Source organism: Mytilus californianus, unplaced genomic scaffold (assembly GCF_021869535.1).
Source record: "Mytilus californianus isolate M0D057914Y unplaced genomic scaffold, xbMytCali1.0.p SCAF_6, whole genome shotgun sequence".
NCBI lineage: Eukaryota > Metazoa > Mollusca > Bivalvia > Mytilida > Mytilidae > Mytilus > Mytilus californianus.
The window spans coordinates 6,398,113-6,404,112 of NW_026262712.1; positions in this window are offsets into that span (position 1 = coordinate 6,398,113).

Genomic DNA, 6,000 nt, shown 5'->3' on the forward strand with positions numbered 1-6,000 from the left:
ATTTTCTTTCCGATTTTAAAATTGGCGATTTGGGAATCGACACAATTATATATATGATATAGGCATAATTCTATCAAATAGTAATGAACGGTATTATAACAGGAATCAATGCGTATTTCAACGATAAATGGATGTAAAAAAAGAGTACATTGTCTTAATCTCCCACCAAAAGCATCATACAATTTACAAGATTGAAGCAAAAAAAAAATAGTAAGTAACAAAATATTTTAAAAACTCTATCTTTTATTTGATTTAGGTATAACTTTTAGCTACCGACTCCTTATTTTTGGCCTACGGACCAAAAAGCAAGACATCAGCGTATTTTGTGTTCTGCTGAGGAATTGCAATTTCAGATTAAATTAGGAAAATGACAGAAGTTGTTCAGGGGAATCTTTAAAAACAAAGTTGACGAAAGACAGACGATGTAGACAAAATAAACATGCTGATCAGAGAAACAACAGTTTACACAACACTTTGCAGACAACGAAAGATTGAGCAATACGAACCTCACTACGCCACTATGTACATTTGTTGTGCTACCTTTTGGAGAGTCGAAACCCGATAACAACTCATGATACCATAACCGATGACTTGAAAAAATGTCTTGGGTCATCCGTGATTCAGATATTTAACAACGGTCAGCACATTCGTGAAGGCGATCCTCTGGTTTCTTGTCCGAATTATGCTTACCTTTTGGTCTTTTTTGGTATTAGCAGCTGTTCCAATGTTTATAAGGTTGTGTGATTTTTAAATATTTTGCTCTCGGTACCACTGAATAAACAATATTTATCGAAGTGCGCATGTGGTACAGTAAAATTGGTAGTGTCCATCTTGTTACTACGGAGTGTATATGGCAGACAACATGTATACTTATAAATTTTACCGCCTCGGTGATCTCGTGGTAACGTGTTCGCATAGAGTGCGGGGGGTCTTGGGTTCGAACCCCGGCCAGATCAAAGCAAAGACTTTAAAATTGGTATTTGCTGCTTCTCCGCTAAGCAATCGGCAATAAGGAGTACGAGCAAACTTAAGCCTGGTCGGCTGGGAGTCAGAATAATGTGTCCGGGTAAGGTGACATGACACCCTACGGAACTAGCCTTTATTTGCATTAACATGTTATCGTCCTGAATTTACATATTAATTTGCTGCTGGATGTTAAGCAGCCATCCATCATCATAAAAATTTAATTTCTCTTTTATAGTGCATGTATCACTTAGTTTCTCTTGAATACTAAATGAATATCAAATGTCATCTCTACTTAGGCTCCCGCAGGGTCAAAAACGACTTGCGACCTCCGGGCTTTTTAGAGGCGACTTCCGACCTGAGGGCCTTCTAAAAACGACCTGCGACCTGTAAAATTTGGAAAAAACGACCTCCGACTTCACCCATGCTAAAAACAACCTTGCCATTTTGGGCGCGATGTTTTCCTTTGTAGTCCTTTGTCGCCATTTCGGTTATCTGACAGATCGGCAAAACGGCGCGCGGTTACTGGTTCTCTGCCTCAGCACTATAAAGTACAAGTTAAGTTCGATTTTCATCTTAAATCAACATACAGTTTTCAAATAATCAATTTTGAACTATTTGTGACCCTTTTTGTATCTATAGTCGGTTAGAAGTCTTCATTTATTTGTTTCTAGAGCCTGATAAGCTATCAAATTGTCAAGTTATGACTCATTTTTGGACCATTTTTGTTTCTTAAAAAAGATTTAAGTTGTTCTGGGTTATTGCTTCAAACACACCATGGACACTATGGGCGATGGTCATCACTAGCGCATTGGGCACTAGCTACTAACGTCTCTGTATGTGCTCCAAAGAGACAAATGTATCCAAGTAAGGTTTGATGATCAGTTTCATGTTTTATGTCCCGACAACATTAACTGTTGCGGTAAATATAGTTTTTCGGTCTGTTCGTCCATCCGTTCGTTCGTCAGTTGCACTTTGGTTTACCTTTGCGTTTAAGATGATTTCCTAAAAAGTTTCAAGTCGAATCTTCATGAAATTTTGTACCGTACTCTTTATTTATCATGATATGGACTACCACAGTTACACTGGAACTGTGTAAAAATGGGGGAGTTTCATCGATAATGGAAATAAGCGCCGAGCGGGACACCCCTGTCTTCAAGACATATCCTTGTTGCCATCAGTTTATAGATCGTGTTCAAAGTATCTCAGTAGGTAAATTCAGCTCTACACCCCCGGTAATTTTATAAGAGTTCTGAGGACTTGCTCAATATGAATATTGTGTTGGATTAGTGAAATACTGAATGTTTGGTTGAAACTACTGTTCTGAAAAATCGAAAAGTTCAAGTCCTGTTTTGGTCTCAATATGGAAAAGAACGGATATGGGTTAATGGCACGAAGACATCACATATTGATCATTAAATGCCACACAAAAATAAATCTAGAGCTGACGACACGAACTTCAATAGAGCAGGAACTTCCCACTTACAGACAGCCATCTCTGGATGGCCTCAAACAAAACAAGAACAACCGAAGGGCACAGCAAAATGTCCAAATATCTAATTTAAAACTAAAAGGTTTAATCAGGAATATATATGTCCCTGGTTTAATAACACAAGAATCGACACAACAATGACTTAAATGGATCCTTTAAATATAAAAACGACTTCCGACCTCTATGTTGGAAAAAACGACCTGCGACCTGTACATTTCCCTTAAAAACGAACTCGCGACCTTGCGATGAATTAAAAAGCGACCTTGCGACCTGAGGGGGGGGGGGGGTACCCTGTGGGAGCCCCTCTACTTAATTAGTACTTATCATGTTTATGAGATACATTGTATGTTTGTATTATTATAAAAGAGAAAAATTAGGTAACAAATTTTAAAAAAAGGTGCTAAATTCTAGGAAGAATGTAGAAACAGAAAATAAGACCCAACCATACACCATCTAGACCCTCTTATGTTAACTTATCAATCTAAAAGTGTTCATTACTACTAGTATATTCTATTTTACCTTAATAAAGCCACACATCTGAGATATTTTTTTCTCTCGTATGATGTAAAATATTTTCCTGACTGACAATCGACATTAAATATAAAATAATATCAGTATATTGACCACTCACAAAAATAAAAGACGGTGAAAATCCAAGACTTTAAAAGCATTGGGATTGATATATTTGTTTTGAAGGACGTTTTAATGCATATTCTAATCTAACTATTTTGGTTTATTGTACTTTTGATAACATTTCCCACAGTAAATCTAAAAAGACAATATGTTTAACAAGCAATAACTATTTGATAAAAGTCTGGTTGTTTGTTTATGAAGTCTTGATGAAATTGGCGCCTTGTTCTGCTTCGTCACTTTTTTTATGTATTGTTCCATTCAATATACGACATTCTTCTAATCAGATTTACCAGGAAGTTTGTAAATGGACGTCAGAAAAAAAAAACCATGTTTTGGTTAAAATGTATCGCATTTTTTTGTTCGACTTTAAATTGAAATGAGACGGCTATCATAATGATATCCTGGTAATGTCAAATACTTTAATTAGCTTATCGTCGTGGACTACCAGCTCTAATAACAAGACCAATATCAATGAAAGCGATTTTGTGTCTAATGCTTTTTTTTAACAGATAACATCTAAGTAATACAGTAGAAATTTTTATAATTCAAACCAAAAGTGCATTCGAATTTTGTTTATATGTATACATATTATCGTCGTAGTATCGATTAGTAGTAATGCGAATAAGACTTCATAGCATACAGGTAAACGAGAGGGATCTCAAAATAATATTGACGTAAACATGGTAAACTGATAAAGATATGACAATTGCTCTGCACAGCTTAACCCAAATAGACCGAGACGTTAGACGCGTGCACACATATCATAGTGTTTTCAATATTTTAGTGTTTGTAAATAAAATCTTGCAATCATGTTTTTTGGGCGTATCTTATCAGATTAGTTTTGAAGACAACATGATTCACAAGAATAAAATCATACCCCCTTTTATTTATGAAATGGTCCTAAGTTCCTTAATGCTGTCTGTTTGAAATGTTCTTAGGAGATATTGTTGTTTCTGTTATTTTTTGTATATAATCTTGGTGGACAAATATATGACAAAAGCTCACAGGCTACTTAGAACAAGGTGATTCAAAATGAAGACACACGTCAACACGATATTTATCCAATTCTTGATCGGACGTACATCAACAAATGGAAAACAAGAGGAGCGAGCGGGGGTTGACTTGCGATAAAGTGCTTCAGTTAATAATACTTAACCATAGACATTTTAAGTTTCGTGTACAATTGAATGACTCATTGGTCCATGGTAACACCTTCTAATAAACACGATGCACTCTGTTGAAAATCAAATGGATTTGATGAAATGCGAATGATTTAAAGTGTAGGCATTTCTTCGATTTTTTGGTAGTCTCATATAATGAATAAATTTAATTTTCTATTTAAGTATTCAACGACCAACAACTATTTTTAAGGTTGATTGATTGATTGTTGGTTGCTTAACGTCCAGTGGCAACTATTTCATGCATATTCAGGACGAGAACAAATTAACAATAAATACAATAGGTAGGTTCTGTAATAGGGGCGCCCGGGATTAAGGTCGGAGAAATTTAGACTGCCACGGGAAATGAGGGTATATTGGATAGGGACAGAAATTTAGCCTGGCAACAGGTCACCTACGGACCCCTCAAAGAGTTGTTGCAAGGGTTCTTAACGTGCAAAGAGCGTGGCACTCTGTTTAAACGAGGCATCGGATTTAACGTCCCCATTTTGACCGGACGTGGCTGTAAATTTGTACATCCCGCACAGCCAAAACGGACGCCCCACTTTGGCGAGGGTTTTACTGCCAGTCGGAGGAAGACCAATGGTGACCATACTTCTATTCCCCAGTCACCATTGGGGGACTATTTTTAAGGATTGTATGCAGAACTTGTCAAAACCACGATATCAATAATCTTGTAATATTCATAATCTCGAAATTTCGTTCTCAAGCAACAAAAATCGCTAGTCTTTAAATGAATGACAGACGCTATTATGTTAATTTTTATATCATCTACGTAATTCGTATTCGGAGTCAGATGGGAATTCAACAGTTTTTGTAAATCTATAGTAGGCGTGGACTACTAGTGTCCCCGGATAAAAATCTTTAACTTGCATTGTAGAATATAAATGAATTTATCTTGCAATCTCCTTTTATACATCGTTTGATCTGTACGTTTCTTTCCGTACAATGTATGCAATCCAATGAAAAATTAAGCCAAGTCACTCCTATCATCATGTTCCCGTGCACTTATTTCGTCATTACTCTGAAATATTCGTAAAAAATGTAGCGTATCACAATCGAAATTGTTATATTTGCATTTTTATTCTACAATTACATATAAATAACCCCCCCACCCTCCTTAAAAAAAAAAAAAAAAAAAAAAAAAAAATAAGAAAAATAAACGGATATCATACCTTTTCGCTAGTTTTTGGTGGTCTGTCACATTACTGGAAATTAATCCATGGGATATGACATTTATCTCATCGAGATAGTTGAGTTTAAATGTTTTAATGTTTGTTATGTTAATTAAGGTGCTATAGTATAAAACGAAGATGTGGTATGACTGCCAATGAGACAACTCTCCACAATAGACCAAATGACACAGAAATTAACAACTACAGGTCACCGTACGGCCTTCAACAATCAGCAAAGCCCATACCACATAGTCAGCTATAAAAGGCCTCGAAATGACAAATGTAAAATAATTCAAACGAGAAAACTAACGGCCTAAATAATATAGTACCCATAATAACAAATGGGGTAATTGAATTGTCGTAGACATATTCATAAAATTATTTAGGAAAGAAACATCGAGTTTACTATTTGTAATATATTCTGCTTAAAATCACCCGCAACAAATAAATCGACGTGTGATTTTAATAATTGGATCAAATGTTTGAAGTAAAAACGATCCAACAGAAAATATTTTGTATTTATTCGTTTTAGCAGCCAGTTGATACCGTTTGCTTCCTT